We start from the raw sequence: 14,892 nt of genomic DNA, 5'->3' as shown, positions 1-14,892 counted from the left end.
GAACAACAACAGTCAAAAGCCATTTAGAACAAGGAATGTAGAAAGATCTAAGAAAGCAAAAATTAAGTCACTCGCACGGCATTTGATGAAGATACCCAGGCTAGCACAACTTTTTACTCCTGCACAAGTCATGTGGCATCTTTAAGGAGGACCACAAGTAGTCCGGACTTCAAGTTTGTCATTCAGCATTGTCCGTAACCCTGGATATCAGGACAGCGGTCCAGTACTGCCTCAGGACTGTGATACTTGGTGTGCTCTGAAATACTGTTTCCCAAATACTAACAGGTCTTGACCGGTCTTTTTTAGAAGTGATAGACCACATTATGCCTGACCCTAACACTGCCATACAAGGCAGTGAACAGGAGCAAGACCAATCCACATACACCTGCTGCATTGTCAGAGCCCACCGGGGTCCGGATTTGGGTATGCTTGATGTACAGAACTAGGAAAACATGACATGGTGTTTCCATCAAGCAATCAGCAAGGAGTTGTAGGGATATATAGGACCTGGATTGAATTTCTTACACTCATAGGCTGCTGATACACTGCCAACAGAGATGGACTGAAATGATGAGTGAAGAACAGTCCACACATCTACCAGGAACTGTAACAATGCACAAATACAAATGAGCAAATGGAGAGCAACTAGGGAAATGTGATTTTCTGAGGTTCTGCTTCTCTGCAGAGCTGCTCTCCTGGGGCATGCTATATCCACTGCTTAGGGAACTCAAAGTCTTGAGCTAGCCCTAGAGATGACAGTTTGGAGGATCTGGCTGCAGAACATTTAAGGAAATCCATATAGGTTTTTTTCATAATAAAGCCAGAAGAGTGTAGTAGCTGACAACTGATGGCTAGATAAGATAAGTGGATTCTCAGGTGTCAGTGTAATTACTAATGGGAAGACTTTAGTGGTCAGAGTTAAGGGGTTTGCCCATAAAATATAGAGACATATAAGTATAGAACTCTACAGTTCTTGGACCCCAGTTTCCTACCATATCCCCAGACAATTCCACCCAATCTTCACATTTCTCCTGTCTTCAGACAAAATCCCATGGTTTTTGCCTGGTTTCAGAGTCAGCCAAAACCTGAGGCTCTGTAAATTTTCCTTTGAAATTGGTCAGATTTTTGACTCAGGAAAGAAATTTTAATGGCTTTATTTGATTTGAAGCTTCTTAATGGAAGTTGTACAGGACTTTGTTTGGACAATCGGGTACATGTAAACAGGGACCGCACTTCGATCACAAACATCATTGTGATTGGGGGGGGGGGGGTCCAGAATTGCTGCATTGCCCAGAAGGGTAGCGTTGCTGCATGCAAAGATAAAAATAACAATTTAAAATGTGTCTGCATAACTATTAGTTTTCACCTTCACTTTAGACTGTTATATATTTAAAATAATAAGCAGTAACACATTTAAGCCATCAAGATTTTAAGTCACATGAGTAGGGACCTACTGAATTTGGGGTGGTTGCCCTCCAGTTTCGTGGTGCATGTGGCACTGGTCACCCTTTTTCCAGCAGTGTGTGGCAGGCTCCCCACATGTCTGATTGTCCAAGAGGCCCCAGAAGCCCTGCCCCTCCCCAGAGATTGATGGATGGCCATCTGTCAATCTCCAGGGAGGGGAAGGACTTCTGGGGTCCTCAGCCAATCAGAGCCCGGCGTGCTCCAGCACAAAAATCACCACCCCCCCCCCGCCATGCTTTAGGAGACCAGGGCTTCCCACTGTTTTCTGTTTGTAGCTCCCTTCTCTCCACTCCTCTCAGCATAAAATGGTACCAAAAGTTGGAATATGGAAAATATTCACAGAATGAACTATTCTGGGGTTTTGTTTTTTGCCGGGGGGGGGGGGGGAGTAGCTCAAAATGGAAAATATTGCCATTTTCTATAAGAACACAATGTTTCAACATTGTGAAATGACACATCAGAAAGAAATGCCTATCCAAATTGAAATATTTCAACATAATGAACATGCCTGTGATGTTTCAAGTCAAACTGCCACTTCAAAATGCAATATTTTGTTTCGATCAGAATTTCATTTTGTTTCGTTCCAACGTGTTGTTTCAGACAATTGGGAAATGTTCTTTTTTCCCACTGAAAATTTTTATTTAGGCAAAACAATAGTTTCTGATGAGCTCGCTTCTCACCTGAAGATTTCTATCACCTCTGTTGGCATTGGGCATATTGTATAATCTCTACCTGGTGTGAGATAATACTTGCATCTGTTGAAATAGATATAGCAGCCAAAATTGTTTTGGTGGAAGAATAGCGCAATCATATGGTGGTATGCTAAGGAGGCCCTCTCTGGACTCGATGCTATAAATAATAATAAAGGGTAAATAATAAAAAAATAAAACAGAAACCCCACAAGTAAGATGTTTTAAATGAAAGGTGATGCACTGTGAACTTAACACACTGGCCCTTTAGCCTTTCTGTTAACAAGGTAATCTGATTGCCATTGATTTTTTTCACCTCTGTTACTAAGAAGGTGATGGAATGGTGTCCACGCAGATGTATTGAATCAGATACTAAACAAAGAGCAACATAAAGAACAATTATCAGCAGCTTTGCCTTCAGCTTGCTGATTATGACATTACTGAAAAGACAAGGTCTGGGTGACTTAAAGAAAGAAAAGAGCAAGTATGTGGAAAAAGGGGAAAAAATGATACAGGTGTATTGTCTGAGTACGGTCGGTCAGTTCTTTCCTAAAGACCGTAGTTCCTTCTATTGCTAGACGAGGTTGTTTCCACTTCTGCAGTTAACTGATAGGTATTGGACTGTGATTAAATTAATGACTTTTATTATGCTACAGAAAAAAATAGAACAATGGCAGGGTTCAACCGCTGGTAGACATGGCTCACCCTGGATAGCGGGCAGCTAGAGAGGTCTGGCTCTGAACCTCAGATGAGGTCTGTGTTTCTGGTTCTGTACGGCTGATCGTATAAAAGATTTGATTATTTCTTAAATGATGATTAGGCAAATCTTCCTAAGTGCTCTGTGATATAAAGGCTGCACTTACATGCAGCATAGGAAGACCTGGTATAACCCAACACATTGCTCTCCCTATCTGAACAACAGGCAGAGGACCGATGGGCCATATTCTCAACTGGTGTAAATCAACATGGCACCATGAATCAGCAGAGTTCCACTGACTTCAAAGGAGCTGTGCCAATTTACACTAGCTAAGAATTTGGACTGGGTAATAGGAAGGCGATTGCAGTAAACTCTAACCTCACAGTATTAGATTTCAGTTTTCCAAATGGCACAAGCTGTTCAACTTGCATTTCTAGCGTCACAGTTTCCCCTGACCCAGCCTGTGTAAACAGTGCAGCCAAGTAGTTCTAGTGCTCCACTGCCTTTATGTACTAGCAAAAGTAATGACGCCTAGTATGTGGTATTATTTTTTTATGACATCAGCACAGTATGACATTTTCTCAAGGGCAGCCCATATCCCCTGCCCTCCTCCATATTGGCAGCCATCACTAATTGACTGTGAAAGTGGAGAATTCAGTGGTTTAAGGTGATCTCTTTTCTGAACTCCAGAACAGTTTGTGGATGGAAATCAGCTGAAGCAAAACATTAGTTCAATTACATTGTCAAGGGATATAGCTCCTGTACAACAAAGTGGTAAACACGTAAAGGAGCCAATCTATTTCTATGTATCACTGATATTATCATTCTCTCCCTCAGAGGTTGAAAGCATGTGAATGAATAAAAGCCAACAGCGACTTCACCTAGGTGAAGGAAATCACAGTGAAATTATATAATTTTACTAGTGCTATTTGTTTATTTGGGGCCAGATTTTGATAACCTTACTCATCATTAATTAATACTTTGTTCTATTCAAGCCATGGGGACTACTCAAGAAGTAGAATACTACTTATTTTGATTAAAGGCATCAGGTGTACTTTGATGTGAAATAAATGTTCTAAATTCTAATTCCCTTACTTATATTGAGGAGTGCTTTATGCCATCAGTAGTCTAATTTCCTCAGTGGATTCTTCCCAGGATACGGTAACATGACAGACTATCTGCATACGGCCAACAACGGTCTTCGTACTGCACAATACGCAGAGGAAAGGTGTCCCAAGGTGCTTACAGCTTAAGTGATGGGGATATAAAATACAAGATGCATTGGAAAAATCTAGGGGATGATAATGTCAACGGGTTATTTTAATGAATATATTAATCCTGCAGATAACCTTCATGTTAGAAGAATATTTGCTTTTGTTTGAAAAGGCTTGACTTGTTGTTATGACGTACAAAGCTGCTTGGGACTATGGGACAATAAATTACAAGGCTCAAGTCCACTGTGAAAGCAATGAGCTTTCTTCATGACAACTGAGTAATAGCTAGTGAAAAATTAAAGTTGCATGCTTTCCCATCAAAGGGAAAAAGTTCTGGCATGTGCTAATCATGCTCAAATGGTGAATTATCTCTTCAGCCTGGATTTTTTTTTTCCAGTGTGACAAGTCAACCCACAGGTGTGGTTTTAACGTCCTAAGGCTGTACCCATATAAAAAAATTAGCTGGATCATAACATAGGAGCTGACAGGCACAACCAGGGCTGCTTTGCCTAAGTGTAGATGGGCATAAGGGGATCAGGGCCATGAAGGAAAATAACCATGGGATAGCAGTAAAGGCTCCCACAAATTTTTCTTCCTTCAACCTTGCGCAATCTGTAGTTAGTAGACTTAGAGCTACATTCCTCAGGGCATTTTGAAGCACCATGACAGGTAGAGATACTCATGTAGATGGACTACTGGCTTTTTTTCTATGATGCCAGTTCCAATGCCTCTTAAATAAAATGATCATGTCCTTCCACTAAAGTAGCTAGTGGCCTGTTGTAAATTAGGAGCCTCAGAAAGCATGTGAAGAGCAATGAATGATGTCTCATTGGTCCACAGAACCCCAAGTTGTCACTCTGGGATGATAAAAGAAGTTGGAAGAATCAAGACGGGGTAATGAGACCAACAATACAGGATATTACAGTAGGGAGAAAAATCTGAACTTATTTCTAAAAGACTAGTGAAAAAGGGGGGAAAGTGAAATGCTTGTCTAGGACTTATTAAGAAGCTATAACAAGCTGAAAAAGCGACATATTTTGATCTCACACCAGAGCAATATGGAAGCAAATGGAGTCACAGTGGTATAAATCTGGTGCATAAGGGAGGGGAACTTAGGTCCAAGGCTCTGACTTAAATCATTTATACCATGCCATCATCATGCCAACGCTAACATCCTGAGGAATAGCCAGCATGGGTTTGTAGCGGGCAGGTCTTGCTTGACCAGTCTCATTTCTTTTTATGACCAGGTGACCTATCACCTGGACAAGGGAGAAGAGATTGATGTCATATATCTTGACTTCAAAAAAGCCTTTGATCTGGTTTCCCATGGTCACCTCTTGGCAAAACTGGCCAATTGTGGCCTTGGGTCCACCATGATCCACTGGCTGGGAAATTGGCTCCGTGGTCAGATCCAGAGAGTGGTATTTGATAGAAGTCAATCGTCATGGTGCCCTGTGACCAGTGGGGTCCCCCAAGTCTCTGTCCTTGGACCCATATTGTTCAACATCTTCATTAATGATGTGGACATTGGAGTCAGAAGTGGACTGGCCAAGTTCGCCGATGACACCAAACTTTGGGGTAAAGCATCCACATGTGAGGACAGGAGGGCAATCCAGGCTGACCTGGACAGGCTCAGGAAATGGGCGGACAAGAACCTGATGGTGTTTAACACTGAAAAATGCAAGGTTCTCCACCTTGGGAGCAAAAACCTGCAGCATCCTTACAGGCTCGGCAGTGCTACGCTGGCTAGCAGTACGGAAGAAAGAGACTTGGGGGTCATAGTTGACCACAGGATGAACTCAAGCCTGCAATGCGATGCTGCGGCTAGTAAAGCGACCAAAACGCTGGCTTGCATCCATAGATGCTTCTCAAGCAAATCCTGGGACATCATTCTCCCCTTGTACTCAGCCTTGGTGAGGCCGCAGCTGGAGTACTGCGTCCAGTTTTGGGCCCCACAATTCAAAAAGGATGTGGAGAAGCTTGAGAGAGTCCAGAGAAGAGCCACGCGCATGATCAGAGGTTAGGAAAACAGACCTTACGACGACAGGCTGAGATCTATGAGGCTTTTTAGCCTGGAAAAGCGCAGGCTCAGGGGTGATCTGATGGCCACCTATAAGTTTATCAGGGGTGACCATCAGTATGTGGGGGAACGTTTGTTCACCAGAGCGCCCCAAGGGATGACGAGGTCGAACCGTTATAAACTACTGCAAGACTGTTTCAGGCTGGACATAAGGAAGAATTTCTTTACTGTCCGAGCCCTCAAGGTCTGGAATAGCTTGCCATCGGAGGAGGTTCAAGCATCTACATTGAACACCTTCAAGAATAAATTGGATGGTTATCTTGCTGGGATCCTATGACCCCAGCTGACTTCCTGCCCTTCAGATGGGGGGCTGGACTCAATAATCTTCTGAGGTCCCTTCCAGCCCTAATGTCTATGAAATCTATGAAATCATGTTCCTTCTGTGCTTCAGGGCTGAAGCATGGTGCTGAGGGACAACCATCCTTAGCAATTGCAGGTATGTGTGCTACCTTCTTGGCATAGACAGGACTGGACTCTTGCCAATAAGTCTGGATGAGGTTCAAAAAGCAAGAGGTCTCTCAAACTCCATTCACGAGAGTATTCTGAAATATTGGGCTCTGGCAGTGCTTGAGCTGAATGAGCAGAACGGCCATTTTCAGTGCTGAAGGTATCACCCATATGTATTCTGAGCTCTAAGATAAGAAAAATGTAGGTAAAGCAAAGGAGACTATATAACAAATCAAGAGCTGGGCCTGATTTGGGGCCTCTAATCCACTCACATATTAGGTTTGGGGATGCTGTGATCTACAGTCTATCCATAAAGCTGGATAGCTTCTGAAAACCAACTATGCACAAAGCAGGAATGGGTCAAAGGATTAAAGGAATTCCTCAGGAGTTAATTTAACTTTTGATTGTGATGAGATATTTTGTAGTCACCTCTGCACTTCTAAGTCCCAGACAGGACCAGCGTTATAAATATGGGTGGTTATTGCAGCCAGCCCAACTGGTAACAGGGTATACCAAATACAAATAAAAATGCTTAGTATCAGTTCTTGATTTTCTTCAAGGATCACAAAGTACATTCAGATATTAAATTAAGACTCATAATTCCCTTGTGAGATGACTATTATCATTCTTGCTGTTATCCTTCTTTGACAAATGTGGAAACTGAGGTGTGCGCAGAGGGGATGGGCATGGAGTCATTTCAAAAGAGGGACATTTCCAAAGGTAATAGCTGTTCTAGTCCAAGTGTTATCATTGCTTCGCTCCTGGTTCAAGTTGGAGTGGTTTTGCTCCATTTGTATTGTTGTTCCCAGTTTGTCCACACAAAACAGGCAGAGTGGAACAGCCGCTGCCCTCATGAAATGGCTCCCGATGTATGCGTGTCCACACCCCAAAACTCTGCAAGGTCGAGGAAACGGCAATAATAAAAAAAAAGGAATGTGGCCTTCTTTTCGTCTCGTGACTGTGCCTGCCCTCACAAGCTTTCCAGCTCTTAAATAAGAGATTAGAAACAGATGAAGAATCATCCAAACTTTTGGACATGACAGCAATACTCCCTTTGATGATACCATAGTACCGTGTCTACCCTGGCAGTACTGGGTCTGACACTGTCCACCTTGGCAAGGAGACAGCATTGGGAGGAAGGTGGTCAGAAACATAAAGCACCAGAATGGAAAGGAGAACCTGCCCAGAGATAAATGATTCCTCTCCTGAGATGTGTTTTTGTTTTATCACAATGACCTTTCAGAGAAAAGATGAAGCCAGCCTCAGGTAAAAAGAAATAGCCACATTTCATCTACGGTTAGCCTTTGTGACCTCTGAACTCTGCTTTTCTATCTGAACCTATTTCCATGCACCATTTCTCCTTACCATAGATAAGGGACATCTCGGTGCCAGGGAGGAACTTGGAGCTTTTTTTTTGTGCTTTTTTTTAACAAAGACCAGTAAATAAGCACAGCCACTGTTTAATTGGTGCAATTATCACCCGGGAATATTTTAATACCTCTTCTCCTGAATGACACCCACTGAAGTCTGATAAGCTGCATGGGGGAGATCAAAATTACCACATCGCACAGTTCACAGGTATATTTTAACTGTGTGTGTGTGTGTGTGTGTGTGTGTGTGTGTGTGTGTGTAGTATATCTCATTATCGTATCATCACTTTTCAGCTATCTCTAACACAAGAGTCAAGGGGTTTGGGAGCACACACAAAAAAAGAGAGATTTCTAAGAGAGCAGGAGATTGGGCAGGGGTCATCCGAAAGGGTAATTATTGTTAAATGTCAGGTTAACTCTGAAGGCCTCAGCTCATCCAACTGAGAGCAGATTAGCCCAGATGGAGACATTTTCAACACGGTTCTGTCTGGCCAATCAGAGACAGCTGGGATTAGCCAAATACCTTCTCTCATCTGCTTGCTCACAGAAAGGTCAGTTTCTGCTCATTGCTTCCCTTTAAAGATGTGCTTTTCTTTTCTTTCTTTCCCCCCCCCCCCCTTTTTTTTGTTTGTGGCAGCCGTCTGCAGGAAATCAGGACCCTTTTATCAGCGAATTAAATATTCAACATCTAAAAATCACTTTTTTGAGGCTCAACGTCATTCACTTTCAAGAACACTTTTATCTTTTTGTTTAAAGCTGAATATATAGAGATATCTCACACACGCACAACTTTAGCCGAAGTCAAATGATGCAGGTCCATGGATTTCTACGGAGTTGCATCAAGTACAGCAGTTCAGGATCTGCCCCTATATTTGAATATCCGTGGGCCACTATTATACGACTTGGATTTTTTTTCTGCACTTTTATTTTGCTGTCTTCTTCTTTGGTAAATGTGTTCTCTGCATTCATCTGTTTAAGAGCTACAGCTTATGTTTTCTAGCTGAAGAGGAAGGAGCCCTCCCCCCCACCCCTAGTTTAAACAAAAAAAAAACCCTCCTCCCCACCCCCTCCAAAAAAAAAAAAAAAAGGAATCCTGGAGTACTTTAAAAACTAGTCTTTTTTTATATACAGCTCTTTCCACAGGTAGCTTAAATAAGTACAAACATAAAACTCAGTGCTAAAATGAACAGGAACTGAAACAGAAATTGCACATGCAATGTATTCCCCAAAATCTTGTGTTCCGACCCTAAAAAGGACCTTCCTGTTAAAATTACTTTTATGAACAGGGAAGTCCCATTCTCTCTTTTCTTGGTGATCTTATTTTGGATGCAGGTTTCATACAGGAACAGGAGCAGCAAAACAAGAAAATGCCCTTGGTTTGAATCACCAGGACATGTTTAGTAAAGGGGCCTTTAAAATGGGTATAGCTACATCTGTACTCACATTAATGCACCTTCTCATCTCTAGAGCTTTGCAAAGAGGCCTTGAGTGTACAGGAAAATACGGTCCCACATTAGTATTATTTTCTTATGTCAGGCTTAGGGCATGATCCTGTACAAGTGATAGAAGCTTGCAATTGGTTGCAGTGGGCGCAGGAGCAAGGGCAGACTGCTGTGTGCAACCTGTGAGACTCAGAATATTCTCCAAGGCAAAGAGCACTCTTAAGGGAGTGCTGAAGATGAACACATCCAGCATCTTGTAAAGAGATGCTGAGCCCCAGACAGTCTCAAGAACATCCCGAGTCAGCTCTTGAAATGTGTCCACAAGCCAAATGCAATCCGGTGCTGGAGAAGAAAGAAAGAAATACAAGAAACTTAGTAGAGAAAAATGAAATCAATATAAAGAATGTTTAATCGAATAACAACCCGTCCCCCCAACATTTACCCTCCCAGGCTTACTTTAATGAAGGGGAACCAGAATGCACAAAATAAAATTCAAAGGGAAACCTATCTCACAGGTTGGTAACCTATAGTCCATGGGTTGGATCTGGCCTGCAGAGCAGTTGGTTTTGGTAAAACCACTCTGGGAGTCTTCTGGGGGCATTCAGCAGCAAGGAGTTCACTTGTGCCATGCTGCAGCCCAATGTCAAAGACAGCAGCTAGCTCCAAATGCCAGCCTCCCAAGGACCTGAGCTGGGTCATCTAGTGAACTGCCCCAAAAATGTCACTAACTTCTACTTTAGCCGATTTTGGATTCATAGATTTCATAGATTTCATAGACATTAGGGCTGGAAGGGACCTCGGAAGATCATCGAGTCCAGCCCCCTGCACCAGGGGCAGGAAGTCAGCTGGGGTCACAGGATCCCAGAAAGAGAAGTGTCCAAATGTTTCTTGAAAGAGTCCAGGATAGGTGCCTGCACCACCCCTGGAGGGAGTCTATTCCAGGCCTTGGGGGTCGGACCATAAAGAAGTTTTTCCTTATGTCCAGCCTAAACCAGACTTGGATGAGTTTGTGACTGTTGGACCTTGTCATCCCTTGGGGCGCTCTGGTGAACAGGTGTTCCCCCAGATCCTGATGCACACCCCTTATATACTTATAGGCTGCCACCATGCCACCCCTGAGCCTGCACTTTTCCAGACTGAAGAGTCCCGTGGATAGTCAGGAACTTAGGGTGTCTCTTCCCCTACTCTCCCAATTAGTTTTCAAAGTTATGCAATTCTGCTGAGACATGGGAAAATTGTCCTGAGAGCAAGATGTTTGAAAGGGTCCCCAAAGGAGTTGATGGAGGTCCCACTGCTTACCATGTTTATAAACAAATTGGATAAAATCATAGAAAAGAAAATATATCAGGCCCTTAAAAAGAATCAGCATCATTACTATTTCTATAGTCGGCATTCCTCATGGCCTTAATGTGCAAGGCGCTGTACATATAGAAAAAGTCTGTCCCAGAGAATTGGCAGGCTTGATAAAGAAGTCAGAAAGGGACGGAGAGAAAAGCAACATAGAGGTTGGTGTGACCAAAGCCAGAATTATGGATGCACACCCACCCAATGTGTATCCCTGCCTTTCAGCATTTGCTATAGCATAGTATTTCCTGTTACTAGTTATATCCTCTACTATAGGAAACATCAGCCAAATTAAATGTAATGTCTCTGGAGTGTATGAATGCTGGGTCCCATCTACTTGGTCCAAGCCTCTGAGTCCTGTAATCTCCCAGTTGTAAGAGACAGGAGAATTTGCTTAAATCACAAGGAAAGCCAATATTGCACCCAAACGCCAGCCTCTATTTATAAAAACACTTAGCTATTTTTGTGGTTGTTATCATTGTATCCCCCGATGGATAGGGAAACAGAGGGAGAGAGGTAAATTGATTTGCCCGATAGCAAACAGCAGGTCTGTAGCAAAGCTGGGAATGGAGCCCAGATGTTTTGATTCATCCATCAGGGCTCTACTCATTGGATCCTACTACCTCCCAGGGAGAGGCCAGCTTTGCTAGTTTTAACTTCATCATCTCACACAGCTGCTTCTTTATTATCTACACAATGTTCCTAAGTTCTCAGCAATCTAAACAATGTGTTCCTTACAAAAAATAAATAGCACTGATGTTTATTTGAACCAGATTTACCTGAGAATGTCGGAGAATCTGCAGACTTCCACTCGTATTTAGAAGACAACACCTGATTATGGACCTATTTATGGATTCCTAGGACCAACCAAAAAACAAATTAAAATCAAAGCTGAGGAGCAAGCAATTTGTATTAAACTTGTTGAAGTACCAACCTCAGTAAATGTGCATACCAGACTCATGAATCTGAAGTCCCAGTGAACTCATTCATGAATCAAAAGGGCTCAAATTCTGGGATTTTCTTACATGTACGTTTAAGCTATACATGTATGTATGTGTGTGTGTGTGTGTATATATATATATATATATATATATATATATATATATATAAAATATACACACACATTGTGTGTGTGTGTATGTGTGTGTATATATATATATATATATATATATATAAACATCAAGCAGAGCAGAGATGATTCAATGGGGTTATGAAAATAGGGTTGCAGAGGAAGCAGCTGAGCTCATTTCTGTTTTCTAAACCTCCCAAGTTGTAAAGTTGTTTAAGGAAATTCATATTAATTTACTGCAGAGCTAATTTAATAAATGAAAGTATTTGAGTGATTGACCTTCTTAGTGCAAATATAAATCACAGTATTTGAATTCACATGGAAGTGGGAACAGAATCTCCTCCACAGTGTATTTGGTAGAGTGCACCATGAACTTTGGTGGTATAAAATAATTGAATTGTGAGAATTTTGAGAGGCACATACTGAGCTGTGGGTTTCGTCATGTCCAGAGAACACTTTTATCCCAGGCTCTGATACATATTAGAAATGACATTTACATAAACTCATAAATTTAAGGCACTTGATTCCCTCTAGTGTCCAAGCTTGAAGAGTGGGGAGGGGGCCCAAAGCAACCAGTTATTGCTTCCTGATTCTGTGAGCAGGTCTCTGCCAGTTCTAGATCTTATGTTTGTTCGGTTACTCTAGAGGCTGCTCTGATTTAAGCCACTGATACATCTGGTCCTCAAGAACTCTACCTGAGGAACAGTATAGTAGGGTAATGTTCTGCACCTTGATCATACCCAGTATACCCTGACATATCCCCCCAGGATGCGGGCAATGAGTGCAAGATCTGGCTTTACCATTGTCATGGTAGCTATTGTTCTTCCCCTTCTGGATTACTCATAGTTTGGCTCTTGCTGGCCAGTAATATATTTTGCAACTCCTGAGTTGCACGAAGGAACCAGATAGAATTGCACAATGAAGACCTTGGTGGTTTCTAATACCAAGTCCTTTAGCAGAATGTATCCACTTTGCATGCCTGTGCAAATCAAGCATGCCCTGTACGTTGAAGCTCCAGGTGGAACCTGCAAACCTATCGGGGTTTATTCATCATGACCCCCCGAGAGGTCTCCAGAGGAAGGAAAGGAAAATCTACTTTAAAGATAAAGTTGTAAAACTGTAAGCAGTTTAAGATCTATGGATGAGCAAAGCTACTACATGAGCATGATTCATTATTTATTCTAGTTTTACTTTTCAGTAACTCTAGTATAAATTTACAGGAAGGAGCTACGAGAGGGAATTAAAGTAATGACATGGAAAAACTCTATGGTTTACTTACAAAGACTTTTTTACTTAGACTGGGTTGACAAGGTCAATATTAGATTTCATCAGCTCCCGAACCGAACATTTTAAATCCACAAAAGTTCACAAGGAAGGTGAATACTTAGTTCATCTCTGAAATAATGACATTCATTTTGTAACTACCTTATACTTATGATCATAATAAGGCACTTACTAAAAAGGGAGTTTCATGGACATAGAAGTAACACAATGGTGAATCAGGACCAATCCATTATAAATTAAAATAGATGAATGACCCTAAACATTCAGTGCAGGCTTCTGCAGCTTTTGAATCCTTGGGAGACATACGACTAAGCAACCAAAGCCAAAATTCTCCTCATGCTAAACAGTTAATATTTATAGGTAACTTTGCAATCATTGCTATCAACAGACAAAAAAGCTACAATAATCCGATTGCCATCACTTTAACCAAAGCCCGTGTCGTAAACCTTGTAATTTTCTGCTGTCATGCTCAGGCACTTTCAACACATTTAAATTAGAAAGGACTATGCTAATTTTGCTTCATAGCCAGGGTAATTGTTGTAAGACATAATTATCTTTTTTTTTTTAAAGGATCGTTTTATTCTCCAGAGTTGTTTAAATTCAGTCTCAGTTACTGCTTGTCCTTTCATCCCTACACTGCATTCTGGCCCCCACCTCCATCAAATTATTCCTTTCATCTTTGTTAGCTAGAGATGACTTAACCCTACTTTCCAATGGACGTTTTGGGCCCTGGCCTGAAACTCCATTAAAAGCAGGGCAGCGATGTTAAGGATGAACACAGTCCTTTGTTTCTTTCTCACCTTCCTGAAGAGTCCTCTGTTTGTTTAACGCTTGGAGTCATCTTTGATACTAATGTAAAGGTATAGTTCAGGGTTTAGCCTTCTCATTCATTGATGCATTATAGTTTTGTACCGCTAAAACAGACTTGGGGAAAGTGTTATCCTAGCCCCCAAAGGTCTATTCAATACCCCAAACAGTCCCCAAATGCATTTTGCTAAGCTGGATTGTTGCTTGTGTTCAAGTGTCTGCTCATAGGATAACATTGGCGACTAACAGAGAATGTGAATATGACGTGGAGTCTGGTTCAGCCAGCAGGAGGCTCCCTTTTGGGTCATCTCCAAGAGTACTTGGATCAGGCAGGGCCGGGTTTGAGTTTTGGCTGTAGTAGCCTGCACAGTACACACACACAGCAAGTCCAGCCAGCAGATGCGTGACTCTGCTAATTGGTTAAGTCCGTTCTAGTGCTAACTAGTTGGCAAATGCATTCATTAATGGGAGCTGCCTTGCAAACTGAGCTTGCCTGGTTCTGCTGTGGGAGAATATCAGCATGCCTTCACTGCAAGTAGTAAAGCCATTGCTCCCTTGTTATCAAGGGATGTTCCAGGGCACCTGGAGTTTGCGCTACAGGAATGAAAATACCGGTGATACTAGTTACTGATTAAATGCTGACAACTGAATGCAAGCATTGTTTGGAGCCCAGGTAGACTGACATTGGCAGCATGTCATCTTATGATGCCAAATGGAAGACCTGAACACAAAGAGGAGAGACATTTAGGCTTGATGCCAGCAGACCTTGGCATGTCACAGGCTCTTCGGAGCATGGCAGTTTCTGGGCATGTTAAAAGGTGGACCACTACCTACCCCCGTAATTGAGAACTGGAGCTTCATGCATCTCCTACGGCATCGCCCTAGACTTCCCCCTATATGGCTCATTGATTTTACTATAAGTTCAGTAGTTTTGTTGGTTTCCTTGTTTATTTTTTTTAAGTATAGATGAGGAGAAACGTCTAGC

General features: G+C 42.1%; 1 long non-coding RNA gene across 1 annotated transcript; it reads right to left on the bottom strand.

Moving 5' to 3' along the window:
• Positions 1–9,060: 9,060 nt before the first annotated feature.
• Positions 9,061–11,857, bottom strand: LOC109280595 (uncharacterized). The gene is made up of 2 exons (XR_009455848.1): positions 11,527–11,857; positions 9,061–9,745 (listed from the first exon to the last, which is right to left on the bottom strand). It is a non-coding gene; the product is annotated as an uncharacterized LOC109280595 (long non-coding RNA).
• Between the last annotated feature and the right edge of the window lie 3,035 nt (positions 11,858–14,892).

The sequence above is a fragment of the Alligator mississippiensis genome, chromosome 11, assembly GCF_030867095.1.
Source record: "Alligator mississippiensis isolate rAllMis1 chromosome 11, rAllMis1, whole genome shotgun sequence".
In the NCBI taxonomy this organism is placed as follows: Eukaryota; Metazoa; Chordata; order Crocodylia; family Alligatoridae; genus Alligator; species Alligator mississippiensis.
The sequence above is the reverse complement of the archived record's forward strand: the minus strand, read 5'-3'. Positions and strand labels throughout refer to the sequence as shown.